A 24,119-nucleotide genomic window follows, 5' to 3' on the forward strand; every position below is an offset into this window, starting at 1 on the left:
GGAGTGTGAGGCCATTATCTGACTAGTACTACTGGAGGGTGTGTGAGGCCGGTATCTGACCAGTACTACTGGAGGGGTGTGTGAAGCCGGTATCTGACCAGGACTGCTGGAGGCGGAGTGTGAGGCCGGTATCGGACCAGTACTACTGAAGGGGGAGTGGGAGGCCAGTATCTCACCACTACTACTGAAGGGGGAGTGGGAGGCCAGTAACAGACCAGTATTACTAGAGGGGAAGTGTGAGGTCGGTATCTAACCAGTAGTGCTGGAGGGGTGTGTGAGGCCAGTATCTGACCAGTATTACTAGAGGGGGAGTGTGAGGCCGGTATCTGACCAGTAGTGCTGGAGGGGTGTGTGAGGCCGGTATCTGACCAGTAGTGCTGGAGGGGGAGCGTGAGGCCGGTATCTGACCAGTACTGCTGGAGGGGGAGTGTAAGGCCGGTATCGGACCAGTACTGCTGGAGGGGGAGTGTGAGGCCGGTATCGGACCAGTAGTGCTGGAGGGGGAGTGTGAGGCCGGTATCTGAGCAGTACTACTGGAGGGGGAGTGTGAGGCCGGTATCTGATCAGTACTGCTGGAGGGGTAGTGTGAGGCCGGTATTGGACCAGTACTGCTGGAGGGGGAGTGTAAGGCCGGTATCGGACCAGGAGTTCTAGAGGGGGGAGTGTGAGGCCGGTATCTGACCAGTACTACTGGAGGGAGTGTTAGGCCGGTATCGGACCAGTACTGTTGGAGGAGGAGTGTAAGGCCGGTATCAGACCAGTAGTACTAGAGGAGGGAGTGTGAGGCCGGTATCGGGCCACTACTACTGGAGGGGGAGTGTGAGGCCGGTATCGGACCAGTACTGCTGGAGGGGGAGTGTGAGGCCGGTATCTGACCAGTACTGCTGGAGGGGGAGTGTAAGGCTGCTATTGGACCAGTACTACTGGAGGGGGAGTGTGAGGCCGGTATTGGACCAGTACTACTGGAGGGGGAGTGTGAGGCCGGTATTGGACCAGTACTACTGGATGGGGAGTGCGAGGCCGGTATCGGACCAGTACTGCTGGAGGGGGAGTGTGAGGCCGGTATCGGACCAGTACTGCTGGAGGGGGAGTGTGAGGCCGGTATCTGACCAGTACTGCTGGAGGGGGAGTGTGAGGCCGGTATCGGACCAGTACTGCTGGAGGGGGAGTGTGAGGCCGGTATCTGACCAGTACTGCTGGAGGGGGAGTGTAAGGCCGGTATTTGACCAGTACTGCTGGGAGGGGGAGTAGGAGGCCGGTATCTGACCAGTACTGCTGGAGGGGGAGTAGCAGGAGGGTATCTGACCAGTACTGCTGGAGGGGGAGTGTGAGGCTGGTATGTGACCAGTATTACAGGAGGGGGAGTGTGAGGCCGGGTATCAGACCAGTAGTCTGGAGGGGGAGTGTGAGGCCAATATCAGACTAGTAGTTCTGTAGGTGGGATTGTGAGGCCGGTATCAGACTAGTAGTTCTGGAGGTGGGATTGTGAGGGCCGGTATCGGACCAGTACTACTGGAGGGGGAGTGCGAGGCCGGTATCTGACCAGTACTACTGGAGGGGGAGTGTGAGGCCGGTATCTGACCAGTACTACTGGAGGGGGAGTGTGAGGCCGGTATCTGACCAGTACTGCTGGAGGGGGAGTGTGAGGTCGGTATCTGACCAGTACTGCTGGAGGGGGAGTGGTGAGGCCGGTATTGGACCAGTACTGCTGGAGGGGGAGTGTGAGGCCGGTATCTGACCAGTACTGCTGGAGGGGGAGTGTGAGGCCGGTATATGACCAGTAGTGCTGGAGGGGTGTGTGAGGCCGGTATCTGACCAGTACTACTGGAGGGGGAGTGTGAGGCCGGTATCAGACCAGTACTACTGGGGGGGGGGGGGGGGTGAGGCCGGTATCAGACCAGTACTACTGGAGCGGGAGTGAGAGGCCGGTATCGGACCAGTACTGCTGGAGGGGGTAGTGTGAGGTCGGTATCGGACCAGTACTGCTGGAGGGAAGTGTGAGGCCGGTATCAGACCAGTACTGCTGGAGGGGAAGTGTGAGGCCGGTATCAGACCAGTACTGCTGGAGGGGAAGTGTGAGGCCGGTATCGGACCAGTATGCTGGAGGTGGGAGTGTGAGGCCGGTATCGGACCAGTACTACTGGGAGGGGGAGTGTGAGGCCGTATCAGACCAGTACTGCTGGAGGGGAGTGTGAGGCCGGTATCGGACCAGTACTACTGGAGGGGGAGTGTGAGGCCGGTATCTGACCAGTACTACTGGAGGGGGAGTGTGAGGCCAGTATCTGGACAGTACTGCTGGAGGGGGAGTGTGAGGCCAGTATCTGACCAGTACTGCTGGAGGGGGAGTGTGAGGTCGGTATCGGACCAGTACTGCTGGAGGGGGAGTGTGAGGCCGGTATCGGACCAGTACTGCTGGAGGGGGAGTGTGAGGCCGGTAATATGACCAGTACTGCTGGAGGGGGAGTGTGAGGTCGGTATCGGACCAGTACTACTGAGGGGGAGTGGGAGGCAGTATCTCACCAGTACTACTGAAGGGAGGAGTGTGAGGCCGGTATCTGACTACTACTACTGGAGGGGGAGTGTGAGGCCATTATCTGACTAGCACTACTGGAGGGTGTGTGAGGTCGGTATCGGACCAGTACTGCTGGAGGGGGAGTGTGAGGCCGTTATCGGACCAGTACTGCTGGAGGGGGAATGTGAGGCCGGTATCGGACCAGTACTACTGGAGGGGGAGTGTGAGGGCCGGTATCTGACCAGTACTACTGGAGGGGGAGTGTGAGGCCGGTATCTGACCAGTACTGCTGGAGGGGGAGTGTGAGGTCGGTATCGGGACCAGTACTGCTGGAGGGGGAGTGTGAGGCCGGTATTGGACCAGTACTGCTGAAGGGGGAGTGTGAGGCCGGTATCTGACCAGTACTGCTGGAGGGGGAGTGTGAGGCCGGTATATGACCAGTAGTGCTGAGGGGTGTGTGAGGCCGGTATCTGACCAGTAGTGCTGGAGGGGGAGTGTGAGGCCGGTATCAGACCAGTACTACTGGGGGGGGGGGGGGGGTGAGGCCGGTATCAGACCAGTACTACTGGAGGGGGAGTGTGAGGTCGGTATCGGACCAGTACTGCTGGAGGGGAAGTGTGAGGGCCGGTATCTGACCAGTACTGCTGGAGGGGGAGTGTGAGGCCGGTATATGACCAGTACTGCTGGAGGGGGAGTGTGAGGCCGGTATATGACCAGTAGTGCTGGAGGGGTGTGTGAGGCCGGTATCTGACAAGTACTACTGGAGGGGGAGTGTGAGGCCGGTATCAGACCAGTACTACTGGGGGGGGGGGGGGGGGTGAGGCCGGTATCAGACCAGTACTACTGGAGCGGGAGTGTGAGGCCGGTATCGGACCAGTACTGCTGGAGGGGAAGTGTGAGGCCGGTATCAGACCAGTACTGCTGGAGGGGAAGTGTGAGGCCGGTATCGGACCAGTACTACTGGAGGGGGAGTGTGAGGCCAGTATCTGACCAGTACTGCTGGAGGGGGAGTGTGAGGCCGGTATCGGACCAGTACTACTGGAGGGGGAGTGTGAGGCCGGTATCGGACCAGTACTACTGGAGGGGGAGTGTGAGGCCAGTATCTGACCAGTACTGCTGGAGGGGGAGTGTGAGGTCGGTATCGGACCAGTACTGCTGGAGGGGGAGTGTGAGGCCGGTATCGGACCAGTACTGCTGGAGGGGGAGTGTGAGGTCGGTATCGGACCAGTACTGCTGGAGGGGGAGTGTGAGGCCGGTATCGGACCAGTACTGCTGGAGGGGGAGTGTGAGGCCGGTATATGACCAGTACTGCTGGAGGGGGAGTGTGAGGCCGGTATCGGACCAGTACTGCTGGAGGGGGAGTGTGAGGCCGGTATATGACCAGTACTGCTGGAGGGGGAGTGTGAGGCCGGTATCGGACCAGTACTACTGAAGGGGGAGTGGGAGGCCAGTATCTCACCAGTACTACTGAAGGGAGAGTGTGAGGCCGGTATCTGACTAGTACTACTGGAGGGGGAGTGTGAGGCCATTATCTGACTAGTACTACTGGAGGGTGTGTGAGGCCGGTATCTGACCAGTACTACTGGAGGGGTGTGTGAAGCCGTATCTGACCAGGACTGCTGGAGGCGGAGTGTGAGGCCGGTATCGGACCAGTACTACTGAAGGGGGAGTGGAGGCCAGTATCTCACCACTACTACTGAAGGGGGAGTGGGAGGCCAGTAACAGACCAGTATTACTAGAGGGGGAGTGTGAGGTCGGTATCTAACCAGTAGTGCTGGAGGGGTGTGTGAGGCCAGTATCTGACCAGTATTACTAGAGGGGGAGTGTGAGGCCGGTATCTGACCAGTAGTGCTGGAGGGGTGTGTGAGGCCGGTATCTGACCAGTAGTGCTGGAGGGGGAGCGTGAGGCCGGTATCTGACCAGTACTGCTGGAGGGGGAGTGTAAGGCCGGTATCGGACCAGTACTGCTGGAGGGGGAGTGTAAGGCCGGTATCGGACCAGTACTGCTGGAGGGGGAGTGTAAGGCCGGTATCGGACCAGTAGTGCTGGGGGGAGTGTAAGGCCGGTATCTGAGCAGTACTACTGGAGGGGGAGTGTGAGGCCGGTACTGATCAGTACTGCTGGAGGGGGTAGTGTGAGGCCGGTATTGGACCAGTGCTGCTGGAGGGGGAGTGTAAGGCCGGTATCGGACCAGGAGTTCTAGAGGGGGGAGTGTGAGGCCGTATCTGACCAGTACTACTGGAGGGAGTGTTAGGCCGGTATCGGACCAGTTACTGTTGGAGGAGGAGTGTAAGGCCGGTATCAGACCAGTAGTACTAGAGGAGGGAGTGTGAGGCCGGTATCGGGCCACTACTACTGGAGGGGGAGTGTGAGGCCGGTATCGGACCAGTACTGCTGGAGGGGGAGTGTGAGGCCGGTATCTGACCAGTACTGCTGGAGGGGGAGTGTAAGGCTGGTATTGGACCAGTACTACTGGAGGGGGAGTGTGAGGCCGGTATTGGACCAGTACTACTGGAGGGGGAGTGTGAGGCCGGTATTGGACCAGTACTATGGATGGGGAGTGCGAGGCCGGTATCGGACCAGTACTGCTGGAGGGGGAGTGTGAGGCCGGTATCGGACCAGTACTGCTGGAGGGGGAGTGTGAGGCCGGTATCTGACCAGTACTGCTGGAGGGGGAGTGTGAGGCCGGTATCGGACCAGTACTGCTGGAGGGGGAGTGTGAGGCCGGTATCTGACCAGTACTGCTGGAGGGGGAGTGTAAGGCCGGTATTTGACCAGTACTGCTGGAGGGGGAGTAGGAGGCCGGTATCTGACCAGTACTGCTGGAGGGGGAGTAGCAGGAGGGTATCTGACCAGTACTGCTGGAGGGGGAGTGTGAGGCTGGTATGTGACCAGTATTACAGGAGGGGGAGTGTGAGGCCGGTATCAGACCAGTAGTTCTGGAGGGGGAGTGTGAGGCCAATATCAGACTAGTAGTTCTGTAGGTGAGATTGTGAGGCCGGTATCAGACTAGTAGTTCTGGAGGTGGGATTGTGAGGCCGGTATCGGACCAGTACTACTGGAGGGGGGAGTGCGAGGCCGGTATCTGACCAGTACTACTGGAGGGGGAGTGCGAGGCCGGTATCTGACCAGTACTACTGGAGGGGGAGTGTGAGGCCGGTATCGGACCAGTACTACTACTGGAGGGGGAGTGTGAGGCTGGTATCGGACCAGTACTACTGGAGGGGAGTGTGAGGCCGGTATCGGACCAGTAGTGCTGGAGGGGGAGTGTGACCAGCAGTACTGGTCCGATACCGGCCTCACACTCCCCTCCAATAGTACTGGTCCGATACCAGCCTCACACTCCCCCTCCAGTAGTACTGGTCAGATACTGGCCTCACACTCCCCCCACCCCCCCCCCACCCCGGTAGTACTGGTCAGATACCGGCCTCACACTCCCCCCTCTAGTACTACTGGTCCAATACCGGCCTCACACTTCCCCTCCAGCACTACTGGTCAGATACCGGCCTCACACTCCCTCTCCTGTAGTAATAATAATAATAATAATAATAAACTTTATTTGTATAGGGCCAACATATTCCGCAGCTGTTACGGCACTCTGCCCCCCAGAGCGCCAGATGGGGTGCCCTGATCTTCCCGCACCCCACTGTCCCTGCCTACTTGCCTCGGCCCTGGCTAACCCCAGGCGGACAACTGGGCGGCGGTCCCTGCGCTGGCTAGGGACCTGGCGACTACCTAGATGGAACTACTAACAGGGGACAGAGTGCCGACAGAAGAGGCAGGTGGAACAAACCAACAAAACTTACAAGTACAAGCAGGGCTGGAGATGGAGCTCACAGGCAGATAGACAGGACCTGAATAGCAACTAGTGCTGACTGGGACAGACCAGACTAGAGGCTAACAGGACCAACAGAAACAGGCTGAGAACGGATAGCAGGGCTGACAGACAACTAGGGACTGGCTGAGGTAAACTGCAGACAGACTGGCTAGATGAAAGCAGAACCAATAACTGGCAGTGAGCTCACATCACTGCCAGTCTCTTAACCACAAGGTTCCGCCCCGGGGCGGAGAGTGGGAGGAGGCAACTCCACCCACTGCTGTATAAGAAGAACGGAGGAGTGCGGGCGGCACCCTACGGGCGGACACGCCCATGCCGCCGCCCACCGGCCGTCCCAAGCTGCTGGGATAACCTCGACACAGGGCTCCAGGCTGCTGGAGCCGACGCCGGAGCGACGCGCGCCGACCGCGGGACCCCGTGCCGCGCTGTATGGTAACATTACCCCCCCTCTGACGGGGGACCTCCGGGCCCCCGGAAACTCGACCAGGCTTATCCAGGAGGCGGCTGTGAAAACGCTGTACCAACCCGAGAATGTGACCCTCCTGAGCGGTCACCATGGGCTGATCCTCAGGTCCATGACTTCGGTAGTCTGTGGCTGCCCCATTTCCTTCAGGGCCAACCGCTGACATATCGTCATGTTTCAGGTCGTCTTCCGAGTCAATGTCCAACCATTCACCACTGTCTTTTGACCCATCCTCGCTACCAATGACGCTGCCTTCAAAATCTGAGGCATCTCCAACTTTAAAATCACTGTCATCTGAGCTATCATACTCCAAAAAACTCTTCCGGGCCCCCAAATATTGTAAGGTTCCTGTAGCCCGGCGAGAATCCAGGATCTCCTGGGCCTCGTATTCAACTTCATCACGGACCGGGGTGGGCGGCGGGGGACCGGAGGTGGGCATCACCGAAGGGACAACAGGTTTCGACACAGACTTATGGAACCCCCTGCGACCCCTCCTTTTGCGATTTCCAGAGGACCGGTACCCCTTCTGTCCCGCCCTGTACGGCTCAAACACCGACAGACTCTCCTCACAACGCAACTGCATACGAGACCCCACCCCTTTCTTCCGTCCCCCCTGCAGGGCATCGGTGGCGACATCAGCAGCAGGGCAGGCGGACGGGGTGTGAAGGTAAGTGAGACCTCGGGGACTGAGTGCGGTATCGACTGAGCAGGGAGGACAGGAAGCGCGATGGCTATGGCAGAACGGCCCCCACTGGGTTAGCTCCCCAGTGGCCCAATCGAATTGGGGGTTATGCAACGCCAGCCACGGCATCCCTAGTACCATGTCTACCGACATTTTCTCCATCACCAGGAATGATAGACCTTCCGAATGGCGACCCCCCACAGTGAGTTGTAACACTGGGGTCCTCCATCGTACCAAGCCCGAAGCCAGAGGAGTAGCATCAATGCTAGCAAAACGAATTGGCGTCTTCAGCGCCAAAAATTCCGCCCTCAGGGGCTCAACGAGACGCATGCTTACCAGGTTAGCGGCTGCTCCGGAATCAATAAACGCCTGCCCTAGGCGGGAGAAGTTCCGGAATCTAACCTGGCAGGGTATTAGAAGTCTAGGACACATGTGTCAAACACAAGGCCCGCGGGCCGAATCCGGCCCGCTGCCTTGTGTTATGTGGCCCGCGGCGTGCCGACGGCCGCTCACCACTGTAGTGATTACCAGCTGGGGTGCCGCAGCTCCCCGCTGGTAATCACACTGACAGCGCTGATCCCTTCTCCCCCGAGTCCCTTGCTCTTCAGTTCCGCAGGAGAGGACTCAGGGAGGAAGCGTGCCGTGCTGCTCACTGATGTCAGTGCACACCCGGACGCATATGAACTTTTTCCACAAGACTTCTGCACTTGTCAGCAATTCCAGCAATCTGATTGGGGAATCAGCCAACCCAGAGAACCAAACAACCAATCAGGTTGCTGGAATTGCTCAATAGTGCAGAAGTCTTGTGGGAAAAGTTCATATGCCACCCGGGCTCAGCACGATCCGAGGAGGAACGGTGCTGACAGCAAGGAGTAGGTAAGCATATGGCTGGGGAAGGGGGAAGTTAATATTGCTGCTGGGAGAAGGTTAATAATGCTGATTGCTGCCGGGGCTGAGGGAGTTAATATTGCTGGTGTGTTGGGGGGGGGGGGGGGGGTTAAATTGTTGCTGGCAGGGGGTTAATATTGCTGCGGGGGTCGGGTGGGGTGGTAATATTGCTGGTGGGGGTTAATATTGCTGCTGGGAGGGGGTTAATATTGCTGCGGGGGTCGGGTGGGGTGGTAATATTGCTGGGGGGGGTTAATATTGCTGCTGGGAGGGGGTTAATATTGTTGCTGGCAGGGGGTTAATATTGTTGCTGGCAGGGGGTTAATATTGCTGCGGGGGTCGGGTGGGGTGGTAATATTGCTGGGGGGGGGTTAATATTGCTGCTGGGAGGGGGTTAATATTGTTGCTGGCAGGGGGTTAATATTGCTGCGGGGGTCGGGTGGGGTGGTAATATTGCTGGGGGGGGGGTTAATATTGCTGCTGGGAGGGGGTTAATATTGTTGCTGGCAGGGGGTTAATATTGTTGCCGGGTTGGGAAGGGGAGGAGGGGGGTGTTAATATTGCTGCTGGGTGGGTGGGGGTTAATACTGTTGCTGGGAGGGGGGTTAATATTGGTGCAGGGGGGAGGGGTTAATATTGCTGGTGGGGGTTAATGTTGCTGTGTGGGGGGGTTAATATTGTTGCTGGGAGTGGGTAATATTGCTGCTGGGAGGGGGTAATATTACTGTAGGGGTCGCTATTACTACTGGGGCCACTGTGGGGATCGCTATTACTAACTGGTCCACTGTGGGGGTCAATATTTTTACTAGAGCAACTATGAGAGTCACTATTATTACTGCGACCACTATAGGGGTCACTATTTTTACTGAGGCCACTATCAGAGTCACTATGACTACTGCGACCACTATAGGGGTCACTATTAGGGCTCGTTCACACGGGCGTAATTGCATTTCGGTCGCACAAATACGCTACGTATTTGCGCAATCGAAAATCGCTTATGCCTGCGTATTTGGGCACGCAGAAAAGAACGCAGATGGGCCCCTGAGATGGTGAGCAAATATGCATTGAATACATAGGCTTCCTGCGCATTCACCACGTATTTGCGCAGCCCATTCACTTCAATGGCCTATCGGGGTGCGTAGTTTGAAACAAAATAGGTCATGCTGTGTGAGAATATACATCATGTGAATGAAATCATTGACATCAATGGCTTCTGTTCTCTGCATATTATGTGCGCAAATACGCTGGTGTGAACGAGCCCTTACTGTACTGTCTTACAATCGGCCCTTTGAAGTTCACCAAAAACCTGATGTGGCCCCCGGTGAAAATGAGTTTGACACCCCTGGTCTAGGACGTACCTGTGCTCCTAGGCGACCCTCCCTGCAATCGCCTAGGACTGGGAGTCTTTCTGCCGATTCGGACTGTGGGCGCTGAGGCCTCAGGGGGCAGGTTATCACCCAATGTCCAGCTTTCCCGCAGTAGAGGCAGAGATGATGCAATAACCGAACTCGGCGTCGCTCCTTGGGGTCCAGCGGGTCCAGTTCCATAGGTTCGGGAACAGAGACTGGTACGGAAGAGGAAGGAACAGGACAAACGACCTCCCTGACTCTACTGGTCTGCCTGTCCTGCTTCCCAGCCCTGAGCCTCCTATCTGCCTTCACCGCTAGCTCCATGGCCTCCTTTAAGGACCCGGGAATGGGATGGGAGATCAACAGCTCTTTGACCGCGTCCGAGAGACCCTGCAGAAAAACGTCCTTCAGGGCACTATCGTTCCATGCAGTGTCGCCCGCATAGCGTCTGAAACTGGAGCAATAATCCTCCACACAAAGCGACCCCTGATGCAGCGCCAGCAACCGTGAAACCGCCAACCCCACTCGGTCCGGCTCATCGAAGATGCCCCCGAGTTCCTGAAAAAAGGAGTCCACCGACTGCAGGGAGGGGGAACCCTCGGGAATAGAAAAGGCCCAAGTCTGGGCAGAGCCCCGCAGCAGGGACATTATAAGCCCGACCCTCTGGGCCTCTGAGCCGGAAGAACGGGGACGCATCCGAAAAAACAGGCGACACGCCTGTTGAAAAACGAAAAACTTGTTCCTCTCCCCAGAGAACACCTCGGGGAGAGGGCACTTGGGTTCGGGACTGGTAAAGGCGTTCTGCCCCTGCGACAACGCCCACTGCTCCTGGGCCACCATGCGAGCTGACAAATCCCGGATCACCGGCACCAGGTCTTGCAGCTGGTTTGCAAGGGCGCTGATCGCCGCCATGAAAAAAAAGTATTTTAAGGGCCAGTTATTATGTTACGGCACTCTGCCCCCCAGAGCGCCAGATGGGGTGCCCTGATCTTCCCGCACCCCACTGTCCCTGCCTACTTGCCTCGGCCCTGGCTAACCCCAGGCGGACAACTGGGCGGCGGTCCCTGCGCTGGCTAGGGACCTGGCGACTACCTAGATGGAACTACTAACAGGGGACAGAGTGCCGACAGAAGAGGCAGGTGGAACAAACCAACAGAACTTACAAGTACAAGCAGGGCTGGAGATGGAGCTCACAGGCAGATAGACAGGACCTGAATAGCAACTAGTGCTGACTGGGACAGACCAGACTAGAGGCTAACAGGACCAACAGAAACAGGCTGAGAACGGATAGCAGGGCTGACAGACAACTAGGGACTGGCTGAGGTAAACTGCAGACAGACTGGCTAGATGAAAGCAGAACCAATAACTGGCAGTGAGCTCACATCACTGCCAGTCTCTTAACCACAAGGTTCCGCCCCGGGGCGGAGAGTGGGAGGAGGCAACTCCACCCACTGCTGTATAAGAAGAACGGAGGAGTGCGGGCGGCACCCTACGGGCGGACACGCCCATGCCGCCGCCCACCGGCCGTCCCAAGCTGCTGGGATAACCTCGACACAGGGCTCCAGGCTGCTGGAGCCGACGCCGGAGCGACGCGCGCCGACCGCGGGACCCCGTGCCGCGCTGTATGGTAACAGCAGCACTTACAAAGACAGGGAATACAGAAAGACAAAAGCACAAACATTACAGAACCACGGTTACATAGTAATCAGTTGATTGATACAATAGGGGTGAGGGTCCTGCTCCAACGAGCTTACATACTACAAGTAATGGGGTGATACAGAGGGTAAAGGGGCTGGAGATGTGCACGGTATGGCGGGGTGGAGAGTGAGGGATGCTATACACATAGACAATGGTCAGACATTTGGCCATGTGACGGCAGAATCGGTATGACTGCAGGAGCGGTTTATTATGGCTAGCAGGGATTGCAGTCAGTAGGTCAGGGAGCATGTTATCAGGCGGAGAACAGAGGGGTTTGTTTAGGGAATGCGGTATGCCTCCCTGAAGAGGTGCGTTTTTAGAGCACGCCTGAAGTTCTGTGAGTCCTGGATTGCTCGGGTAGCCTTTGGTAGTGCGTTCCAGAGGACCGGTGCTGCTCTGGAGAAGTCTTGGAGGCGGGAATGAGAAGTTCGAATTAAAGGGGGGCACTGGTCCGATACCGGCCTTACACTTCACCTCCAGCAGTACTGGTCAGATACCGGCCTTACACTTCACCTCCAGCAGTACTGGTCACATACCGGCCTCACACTCCCCCTCCAGTAGTACTGGTCCGATACCGGCCTCACACTCCCCCTCCAGCAGTACTGGTCCGATACCGGCCTCACACTCCCCCTCCAGCAGTACTGGTCTAATACGGGCCTCACACTCCCCCTCCAGTAGTACTGGTCAGATACCGGCCTCACACTCCCCCCTCCAGCAGTACTAGTCAGATAATGGCCTCACACTCCCCCTCCAGTAGTACTGGTCTGATACCGGCCTCACACTCACCCCCCAGCAGTACTGGTCAGATACCGGCCTCACACTCCCCCTCCAGTAGTACTGGTCCGATACCGGCCTCACACTCCCCCTCCAGCAGTACTGGTCACATACCGGCCTCACACTCCCCCTCCAGCAGTACTGGTCCAATACCGGCCTCACACTCCCCCTCCAGTAGTACTGGTCAGATACCGGCCTCACACTCCCCCTCCAGTAGTACTGGTCCGATACCGGCCTCACACTCCCCCTCCAGTAGTACTGGTCCGATACCAGCCTCACACTCCCCCTCCAGTAGTACTGGTCCGATACCGGCCTCACACTCCCCCTCCAGCAGTACTGGTCAGATACCGGCCTCACACTCCCCCTCCAGCAGTACTGGTCCGATACCGGCCTCACACTCCCCCTCCAGTAGTACTGGTCAGATACCGGCCTCACACTCCCCCCTCCAGTAGTACTGGTCCGATACCGGCCTCACACTCCCCCTCCAGCAGTACTGGTCAGATACCAGCCTCACACTCCCCCTCCAGCAGTACTGGTCCGATACCGGCCTCACACTCCCCCTCCAGCAATACTGGTCCGATACCGGCCTCACACTCCCCCTCCAGCAGTACTGGTCCGATACCGGCCTCACACTCCCCCTCCAGCAGTACTGGTCCGATACCAGCCTCACACTCCCCCTCCAGCAGTACTGGTCAGATACCGGCCTCACACTCCCCCTCCAGTAGTACTGGTCAGATACCGGCCTCATACTCCCCCTCCAGCAGTACTGGTCCGATACCGGCCTCACACTCCCCCTCCAGCAGTACTGGTCCGATACCGGCCTCACACTCCCCCTCCAGTAGTACTGGTCCGATACCGGCCTCACACTCCCCCTCCAGTAGTACTGGTCAGATACCGGCCTCATACTCCCCCTCCAGTAGTACTGGTCCGATACCGGCCTCACACTCCCCCTCCAGTAGTACTGGTCAGATACTGGCCTCATACTCCCCCTCCAGCAGTACTGGTCAGATACCGGCCTCACACTCCCCCTCCAGTAATACTGGTCCGATACCGGCCTCACACTCCCCCTCCAGCAGTACTGGTCCGATACCGGCCTCACACTCCCCCCTCCAGTAATACTGGTCAGATACCGGCCTCACACTCCCCCTCCAGTAATACTGGTCCGATACCGGCCTCACACTCCCCCTCCAGTAATACTGGTCCGATACCGGCCTCACACTCCCCCTCCAGCAGTACTGGTCCGATACCGGCCTCACACTCCCCCTCCAGCACTACTGGTCAGATACCGGCCTCACACTCCCCCTCCAGTAGTACTGGTCCGATACCGGCCTCACACTCCCCCTCCAGCAGTACTGGTCCGATACCGGCCTCACACTCCCCCTCCAGTAGTACTGGTCAGATACCGGCCTCATACTCCCCCTCCAGCAGTACTGGTCAGATACCGGCCTCACACTCCCTCTCCAGTAGTACTGGTCAGATACCGGCCTCACACTCCCCCTCCAGCAGTACTGGTCAGATACCGGCCTCACACTCCCCCTCCAGCAGTACTGGTCAGATACCGGCCTCACACTCCCCCTCCAGCAGTACTGGTCAGATACCGGCCTCACACTCCCCCTCCAGTAGTACTGCTCAGATACCGGCCTCACACTCCCCCTCCAGTAGTACTGGTCAGATACCGGCCTCACACTCCCCCTCCAGCAGTACTGGTCTGATACCGGCCTCACACTCCCCCTCCAGCAGTACTGGTCCGATACCGGCCTCATACTCCCCCTCCAGCAGTACTGGTCAGATACCGGCCTCACACTCCCCCTCCAGTAGTACTGGTCAGATACCGGCCTCACACTCCCCCTCCAGCAGTACTGGTCAGATACCGGCCTCACACTCCCCCTCCAGCAGTACTGCTCAGATACCGGCCTCACACTCCCCCTCCAGTAGTACTGCTCAGATACCGGCCTCACACTCCCCTCCAGTAGTACTGGTCAGATACCGGCCTCACACTCCCCCCTCCAGTAGTACTGGTCTGATACCGGCCTCACATTCCCCCTCCAGTAGTACTGGTCAGATACCGGCCTCACACTCCCCCTCCAGCACTACTGGTCAGATACCGGCCTCACACTCCCCCTCCAGCAGTACTGGTCCGATACCGGCCTCACACTCCCCTCCAGCAGTACTGCTCAGATACCGGCCTCACACTCCCCCTCCAGTAGTACTGGTCCGATACCGGCCTCACACTCCCCCTCCAGTAGTACTGCTCAGATACCGGCCTCACACTCCCCCTCCAGCAGTACTGGTCAGATACCGGCCTCACACTCCCCCTCCAGCAGTACTGCTCAGATACCGGCCTCACACTCCCCCTCCAGCAGTACTGGTCAGATACCGGCCTCACACTCCCCCTCCAGTAGTACTGGTCAGATACCGGCCTCACACTCCCCCTCCAGCAGTACTGGTCAGATACCGGCCTCACACTCCCCCTCCAGCAGTACTGGTCAGATACCGGCCTCACACTCCCCCTCCAGCACTACTGGTCAGATACCGGCCTCACACTCCCCCTCCAGTAGTACTGGTCAGATACCGGCCTCACACTCCCCCTCCAGCAGTACTGGTCCGATACCGGCCTCACACTCCCCCTCCAGCAGTACTGGTCAGATACCGGCCTCATACTCCCCCTCCAGTAGTAGTGGTCAGATACCGGCCTCACACTCCCCCCCCCCAGCAGTACTGGTCAGATACCGGCCTCACACTCCCCCCCCCAGCAGTACTGGTCAGATACCGGCCTCACACTCCCCCTCCAGCAGTACTGGTCCGATACCGGCCTCACACTCCCCCTCCAGTAGTACTGGTCCGATACCGGCCTCACACTCCCCCTCCAGCAGTACTGGTCCGATACCGGCCTTACACTCCCCCTCTAGTAGTACTGGTCTGATACTGGCCTCACACTCCCCCAGAAGGGGCTTTATATACACAACCTGGTGTAGCTCTGTGGAATGACCACCAGATGGCAGCAAAGCACCGCGGAGAATCTTCCTCTGCACGCTTCTGTACTACAGGACGCCTGAGGCACAGATAAGTGAATGAGGAATATGTGTGACTGTTTATGCATGACACTTCGGCAAACTCAAGTGACTATTGCGCCTGCGCGTTTGCCTTTTTTTATATCCCTCGTGTTACGTATAGGCTGTTACCAGCTGAGCTCCGTAATTGGCTGATAGACCTGGCACGACTATAGGATCTGCGCATGCGTACTCTTTTTTTCCCGCGTAACATAGGCTCTTCACAGCTGAGTTCAGTGATTGGTTGACGGTTCTGACACCATTATGGGATTTGCGCCTGCGCATCCGTTCTATTGAAGCTATTATCATTTGTGGGCGGGAATAGGAAGAGGCGCTCGGTGATTGGTTGTCTCACTGACATGTTTCCGCCCATCGCGTGGCTTCAGGGCTGATGGGAGGTGACGCAGGAGAAGCACCTCGTCCTTGTGTGCGGAGGACGCAGCGGTCCCGGGTGGACGCACATGCGGACAGCCTGCAGGTAAGGTCAGCGGCTTGGGGACTACAAGTCCCGGCATGCCTTGCGGCCGTACTGCGGCGCCAGACGGTGTGCTGGGATCCATGTGTAGCGCGAGACGCTCCTACATGTGGGCGCTGCACGCCGCGGGGCATGCTGGTTGTTGTAGTTCTTGGCTCTGTTAGTAGATCCCATGCAGTGTAGCAGCTGGGTCGGATCGATCGGATCGCGCCCGCTGGAATATTCGGCAATGGATTTAACATATAATAACCTCTTCTGTGTCAGACTTGCTGCAGACACTCACATTTTAGGCTTATCACCCCTCTCCCTGCCCTTGTACCTCCAGCAGTGTTACCTATGGATGTTACATTGTATCCACACGCTGGTTATCCCGTAACGCGCCCGCGGTGGGCAGACGGATCGCTCGTAACGTTTGCAGGTACTTTGCCCGTCTGCCAAGCCGATCCTTGAGTTAATCAGAGTCCACAGCGTCAGGAGCACGTGGCGCCCGCGGTGGGTTAAATGAGTCTTAACCCTTTAAGTGCCACATCTATTTTAAGTGACCCTAAACTTTTTTTTTTTTTTGCGTCACTGTTCCGTTTGTCGCTGTCCGGGGGGCCGGACGTCCACGCTACTGACAGCGGCCTCCAGGCAGGTATGTGGCCGGGGTTGGAGTTATCTCTGATCCGGGCCTCTACAGCAGGAGCCTGGCTGTTGGCCAGCGCCGGGCACAACTCCTTTGCCCATGTAACCGTGATCACGTAAATGCCCGTCATGGAGGCTTAAAGGGGTTTGTACAGCTAGCCCCTCATCCCTGATCCACAGGGGGTCTTGTCCCTGGTGGGCCGCTGCACATGTGACCTGCGCTCCTTCTATGGGACAGGCAGAGATCGACGCCCGTGACAATCGCCCTCCATGGCATAAGTCCAACATGCACACCGCTGTGCCAGTCACAGACCACTTGGGGGCACTGTTCTCAGAATTAGTGGGGTCCCAGTGGTCAGACACTTATTCCTCATGCTGCCTCTAGTGGTCCCTTTAACCCCTGATTAGCACCCTCCCCATATGTGGCAGGTACGTCTGCCATTAGAGAGAGCTCTGACGGTGGCTGTTAACCCTTTAGATGCCTCTGTCTGACAGCGGCGTTTAACCCCTTCTGGCTGTGGCCATTCTTCATTTTCTTGTTTTCCTCCCCCTTTCACAAATAGTCTTGCTCTCCTGCCGCACCGCATCTAACGTGCCGTATAATGTACGTGGGGGCGGGGGTATCGGGCGCAGTGGCATGGGTATTGGCGAGTGCCTGCTTTTGACGTTCATGTTGCAGTGATGTGTTCTCTATTCTGTGGGTAGTAAAATTAGGGCTGGCGCCCACGGACGGATTGTCGCTGCGGATTTCACGGTCTGACGGCTGCTGCGAATACCGTCTATAAGCCCCCCCCCCCCCCACGAGCGGAAATCAACGGCGAAAATGTATGTGTAAAATATATGATTTTCTTCTTTTTTCTTCTCTGCTCGCTCATTCTGTGCGGCAATTCACAGCTGTCATTGCAGTCAGTGGAAGTCGTCCGTCCCGCGATATTCCGCGCAATGGGCACAGCAAAAGTATTGTGATAATCCGCATCACAGCCCAGCATGCACTGCAAGGCGCATGTGCGCCGGCAGACCCGAAGAGGTGAGTATGGGGTCTCTGGGGCGCCGGGTCTGATTTCTCAGTTGCCATCTGACCTGGCCGTGGGCACAAGCTCTCGGGCTGCCTGTCCACGGGCGATAGTTCATTGCGGTATCGGCGGCGATAATCCGTCCGTGGGTAACGTGGCGCACGCATTCCATTGTTACTATAGAAAGCACAGCCCTGACATCCACCAGCGGAGAGCAATAGCAACTCGCCGCTCGTGGGATCCACATGGCGGCATGCTGTGAGTCTCCGCGCTGCGCCCATCTATACTTCTTACCACTTATTTTTTGTAATATTTCATACTTTTTTCACCTTTTCTTCCTGTTCCGTCTGGTCCCGCAGGGGGCTTGAACTTGCGATTGTTTGGTCGTTCAGAAAGTATTAAGCAATACTACAGTATTGCATGATATGCCTTCTTGTAGCAGGCAGTCTGTCAAGTCAGCTGAATGCCCCCCACGCTCCCCTGACCACATGGCCGCCCCCCCCCCCACGCTCCCCTGACCACATGGCTGCCCCCCACCCCCCCCACGCTCCCCTGACCACATGGCCGCCCCCCACCCCCCCCCACGCTCCCCTGACCACATGGCCGCCCCCCCCCCCCCCACGCTCCCCTGACCACATGGCCGCCCCCCCCCCCCACGCTCCCCTGACCACATGGCCGCCCCCCCCCCCCCCCACGCTCCCCTGACCACATGGCCGGCCCCCCCCCCCAAGCTCCCCTGACCACATGGCCGGCCCCCCCCCCCCCCCCAAGCTCCCCTGACCACATGGCCGCCCCCCCCCCCCCCCACGCTCCCCTGACCACATGGCCGGCCCCCCCCCCCCCCCACGCTCCCCTGACCACATGGCCGCCCCCCCCCCCCCCCACACACACGCTCCCCTGACCACATGGCCGGCCCCCACGCTCCCCTGACCACATGGCCGGCCCCCCCCCCCCCCCACGCTCCCCTGACCACATGGCCGCCCCCCCCCCCACGCTCCCCTGACCACATGGCCGACCCCCATATGATGCACATGATTCCATTGAATGTCGATCGGGGTGTTCCGGTTCTGCTGTCTGGCTGGCATGTGAACCGCTGTAACCGCAGCTGGCGGCTGTCATGTGACGGATTAAAGAGATGGCCGCCCCTGGTGGGGTATGTAGCGGGCTTGGCTCCTGCGCCCGCTTCATACTAGATGGCGTACACCATACGTGAGGGAGGGCGCCCCCTGTGTCACCCGCATGGATGTGGTTGCGATCAGCCATGACCTGCTGGGCCTTGTGAAGCCCCGGGCCGCCCGGCTGTTTGCCTGCCAAGGATGCCTTTACACAGAATGATAACACAACACCTTTCCTCAGACCGCGTGTCGGCGACCGAATGGCGAATGACGATCGCGTGCCTGTCGCTTGTCGCTCATTGTTGGCTCGTTCACATCCGCTGTATAAGGGATGACAACGAGCCAACCATACACCGGCCGGTATAAACCGGCGGCACGAGAGCGCCGCACCGGTGGGGACGCCATGCACTTGACTGATGAGCCATCTCATCTGCGCACCCTAAATGACGGTCCGGCACTCGTAGGATGGGCCTGAGGAGTCCGGGGGCGCTCTGCATGCCCGCCCCGTTCCTGCACAGTCACCGGAACAATAAGGGTCGGGTACAAAGACTTTCTGGCGCCAAAACTTGCGACTTTCTCTTACGCATTTTGTACTTGTGGTAAAATGTAAGACCCCCGGAGTGTCGGCGGCGGCCGCACCACTTTAAGATAAAACAAAGCTGGTCCCGCCGGAGGGCCGCGGGCGCTGGGGAGAACACCTAAAAGTCACGCCAGAAACTGGCATGCGCTCTGCCAGGAATGTGCATGATGCTGAGCCTGGCGGCCATGTCTGGAGGCGCCCGGGTACACCTCATGCATGAGGAGGCATACACTGATGCCGGGCGCAGTCAACGTCTCCTGCTGCCCGTGTGTGCAGCCCTCGAGGAGGCGTCCATGGCGGGGAGCCGCGGAGTGGGAAGTATCACCCGTGCGCTCCACGCAGAAAAGGGCGCTGCTAGACGAACGGAAATCGTTGGGTGGGGGGGCTGGGGGCCCATGGGGGCCCGTGGGGGGGCTGCGGGGGCTGGGGGCCCGTGGGGGGGCTGCGGGGGCTGGGGGCCCGTGGGATTGCTGGGGGCCGCGGGGGCTGGGTGGCTAGGGCCCGCAGGTACCCACATTGCCTAGCGACGGTGCTGGAAATACAGATGTTTTAAGAAACAATCTCTGCTGCACATGACGGCCGGCGAATGTCCGCAGTAAACAGATGCGTGGGGTCACCGGCCGCTGCAGAGTCCAACCCGTCCGTGTGAGCCCGGCCTTATAGATGGCGGGCTTCCTTCTCTACAGGGTGGGCAGCGGACAATAGGCTGGCATCACACTAGTATGAGGGCTCATAGCAGCCAATCACAGCGCAGCTTTTGTTTTTCCTCAGCAGCATAGGAAATGGAAGCTGCGTTGTGATTGGTTGCCATGGGCAACAGATTCTGTCTTAAGCCTGCGCTCATACATTGTACAAACGCTGCGGCGTAGTCACAGCAGAGGATCCGCGGCCGCCCGCCTCTAGGTGCGCAGCCGCCCGCCTCTAGGTGCGCAGCGCTCACCTTACTCCCCTTCATGGGGGGGGGGGGGGGGGGGGGGGGATTCTGAGTTCCTCCAATACCTTATATGGCACCAATGAAGAATATTACTTGCCCCACAGACGAAGCGGCCGGCTCCGGGGACTGAGGAGGGAACCATACTGTCATCGTCGAGGGGTTAAATTGAGCCCCTCGATCCGTGATGTACATTTGCGTTGTGGTGGCTGTATACACGCAGCGGCGCCACCTAGAAGGCGTGTGATTGCGCCGCTGCCCTGTAGGTGGCGCTGCTCTTGCTCTCCGCCTTCTTTATCTTGGCTTCATTCCTGCTGTTTATGTAAAATCCAATTAACTGGTCATACTGATTAATCGGCTCAGTGTGTCATGTGACCGCGCTCTTCTGCCGTCCCCCACCATCACCAGCCGGACCCTCACACTGCGGCCTCATGCCCACGCCGTGTACGACTCCGCCAGCGAAATATGGGCGACTCACAAAGACCCCATAGTCGCCTCTCCAGATCCGCCATGAGAGTCCCGTCCAGGGACTGTGAGGAGGACTGTGAGAACACTGCTGTTACATGGGACTGCCGGTGACATCTTATCTGTACTCAGTTATCACTATCTGTGGGGTTACATAGGACTGCCGGTGACATCTTATCTGTACTCAGTTCTCACTGTATCTGTGGGGTTACATAGGACTGCCGCTCACATCTACTACATTACCGGTCTGCAATAAGTTGAATCCGGCGCAGGAATAATAAAATCAGTTGGTTTTTTTTGTTTTTTTAAATGGATAAGTGGGGGGGAAAGCGTAAAAGCAAAAAGATGGCGTCCATCCAGATCGGGGAGGGCGCCGGGTATCTCTAACACTGCGCGTCTTTCATGGCGAGTCAAGGGTGTTGTTGCTTTCCTAAAACTCTTGCCCAATCACAGCCTGAGATGCCCGAGGCCCCTCCGATGTGAGAATGAACCCTTTTTGTGCCCTTTTATGTAACAAGGAGATAAGGGATTGCCGCCGCTAGCACTTCCCCCTCACACTGCAGTCCTATGTAACACTGCTCACAGCCTCTGTCCCCCTCACACTGCAGTCCTATGTAACGCTGCTCACAGCCTCTGTCCCCCTCACACTGCAGTCCTATGTAACGCTGCTCACAGCCTCTGTCCCCCTCACACTGCAGTCCTATGTAACGCTGCTCACAGCCTCTGTCCCCCTCACACTGCAGTCCTATGTAACGTCGCTCACAGCCTCTGTCCTCCTCACACTGCAGTCCTATGTAACGCTGCTCGCAGCCTCCCTCCCCCTCACACTGCAGTCCTATGTAACGCCGCTCGCAGCCTCCCTCCCCCTCACACTGCAGTCCTATGTAACGCCGCTCGCAGCCTCCCTCCCCCTCACACTGCAGTTCTATGTAACGCCGCTCGCAGCCTCCCTCCCCCTCACACTGCAGTCCTATGTAACGCCGCTCGCAGCCTCCCTCCCCCTCACACTGCAGTCCTATGTAACGCCGCTCGCAGCCTCCCTCCCCTTCACACTGCAGTCCTATGTAACGCCGCCCGCAGACTCCTCCTTACACTTGTCCTCTCTCTTCCAGTACCGCTTCTCTCCGTTGGACGCCTAGCTGTAGATCCAGGACCTCTGGAAGGATGGCAGGACAACAGTGACGGGTGAGGCGTTAGAGCTTTATATGTTATCAGGATCTCTGCTTGTTGTCAGTGAATGCATGCGGCACTCTCCTTCCGCTCCCATCTTAATGACTTGGAGGAATAGAAACACAAGATCTGAGATTGTAGAGCGCCTCGTCTGAACAGCGAACCCATTTAGGGCACGGTTTATTGATTGTGGAGAATGCCCCCCCCCCCCCCCAAAAAAAAAATTCTTGGATGGTGTGACCAAAAAAGCACAATTCTGGGGCTGTTCTTCTTTCTGACCCCCACTTTGTGGGACAAATGTGTGCCTGATCGCACTTCTACGAATTTAGGAATTTTTAATCTTTTTTTTAAGCTATAAATATGGAGAAGTGGGGGGGGGGGACACACGAAAACCCTTAAGTCTGCTCAGGGGATTTGAACTTGCAGTCATCTGACTCCTGCAGTGTCGCAGTATTACATTGTAATGAGATCTGACGGGCATTAGATGGGGGATTTAAATGCCGATGTCAGAAGCGACTGGCGTTTAAAGGGTTAACATCCGGGATCAACGTTCCCGCTGATTCTAGCTGACGACCCCTCCCCCCATCCTCCATGCTCGTAGCTGTACGTCCGGCATCATTAACCCCTTGAGTGGCGGGTTTCCTACCACCCTGTCGTGCCCACCAGGGCAGGTTTTTTAAAATGGTCTAATCATTGAATTTCAACTAGTTTTGCAGTTGCGTCTCAAGAGCCATAACTTTTTCATTTTTCCATTGACATGGCCATATAAGGGCTTGTTTTTTGTGGGACAAGTTGTGATTTTTTAAACAGGGGGGAGGAAAAAAAGAAATGGGGGGAAAAAAGAAAAAAGGGGCCATATCATTAAGGGGTTAAATAATGTATTAACTTCCTTCTCTGGGTCATTACGACGCATGGATACCACATGTGTGATTGTATTTTTGATTTTTTACAAAGTAAAGGGAGACAAGTGTTTTTTTTTCCTTTTTTTAATAATTTTTTTTACTTTTTTTTTTTTTGTCCCTTTAGGGGACTTCCACAGGGACCCATCAGGACCCCTGATCACATTCCAGGGGTCCGATGGTGACAGCCCTTTACATGCTGCAGTGACAACCCTTTACATGCTGCAGTCACATAGACTGCAGCATGTAAAGGGTTAACACAGCAGAGATCGGAGGTTTTCTCTGATCTCTGCGGTAAGAGCTAGTACCTAGCTGTCCTCTGACAGCTAACAACCAGCTCTCCCTGCCACAGAGACCATCGGCTTGCTTCTGACAAGCCGATGGTCTCTATGGCAACCTGTAAACAAAGCAGGAGGTTGCCGGCAGATCGGCAATATCTTCTGCTGGTTTTTCAAAGCCCTTGCTTTGTTCTCTGTGGGTCTGTGCAGGCAGAGCACACTGTGACAGCTTGTGGCATTGTGCTCTGCAGCTCCCATAGTGATACATAGCCCGGAAATCTTCCGGGGTATATCACTATGGGCAGTGGAGCTCGTCACGGAACTTTTCCGGGCGTGCCACTCAAGGGGTTAAGGGAGCGTTCACACAGCGTTATTGGACCGGCCTTGTGACTGCGCTCCGGGGATCGGATGGATTGTGACTCCTCCTTCGTGTCCGTTTTTACAGGGTTTCTGCTTGTTCGCTGTTTTGCGGTATAAAATGGCGCGGTCGGCTACTTTGTTTTCGTTATATTCAGAGTATCATCAGGAACCTTGTAAAACAGGCGCCAAAGAGGTGGGGGGGGGGAGGGGGGGCTTTGGGTACACAGACAATAGCTGGCATAGATGCTTCTCTGGGTGCTGCCCTGCTGCCCCACCTATGGGAGGACCTGATGGTTCCACTTGGTGCCCCTGAGATGCCCTGTTAATAAGTGGCGGCCGCAGTCATCGTTAATGAGTGACCGTGCGCTGCTGGCGGCGTCTGACTGGTCAGGGTTAACGGGCCGCTGGGCTCCTCCGTCACATTCGCACCAGCCATATAGTTATTTTTTAGAACCGTGCGTTGGGATACAGAAGCGGTCGGGGCGCAGCGTCCGTCCGAGAAACCGACCGACCTGCCATGTGCCAGCAGTAAAAAGAGAAATTGGGGGTTTGTCTCCCGTTGGGAGGAATTGGCTGTTGTTGGACAGAATCACCCAAAAATCAGACGCGCTCAGGTAACGATGTAAGTTTTGATCGTGCGCATTTTGTGTCTAGCAAGCACAACTTAAAGGGGCAGTTGCCATTGTCAGTGCCTCTTGCTGTCAGTGTGGAGCCTTCTTTAAGGGCACCTGTGCTGACCGCGGAGCCCCGCAGACTGTTATGGGGTCCGGGGGTCTTACTCGCCAGGCACCCCCCTCCTGCGTTGCGCCGGCAGGGTGACTCCTTCGAGCTTTTCCCACTCCTCTCTAGGGGGCTCAGAGGTCGTGGCGAGATTAAACTGTGATGGCGACCGTTGTGTGAGGATCACCCGGGCGTGCAGCCTGGCGGGCGGCATCCTAGGTTATACACCCTATTA

General features: G+C 57.4%; 1 protein-coding gene across 1 annotated transcript in view; it reads right to left on the reverse strand.

Moving 5' to 3' along the window:
* The window catches only part of LOC136587896 (uncharacterized), a 38,941-nt gene extending 23,680 nt beyond the window's left edge, over positions 1–15,261 (reverse strand). The window contains exon 1 of the mRNA XM_066587119.1: positions 15,171–15,261. The gene's annotated coding sequence lies outside the window, so the exon portion shown is untranslated. The remainder of the gene's footprint in view (positions 1–15,170) is intronic.
* Between the last annotated feature and the right edge of the window lie 8,858 nt (positions 15,262–24,119).

This window comes from Eleutherodactylus coqui, chromosome 1, assembly GCF_035609145.1.
Source record: "Eleutherodactylus coqui strain aEleCoq1 chromosome 1, aEleCoq1.hap1, whole genome shotgun sequence".
Classification (NCBI taxonomy): Eukaryota; Metazoa; Chordata; class Amphibia; order Anura; family Eleutherodactylidae; genus Eleutherodactylus; species Eleutherodactylus coqui.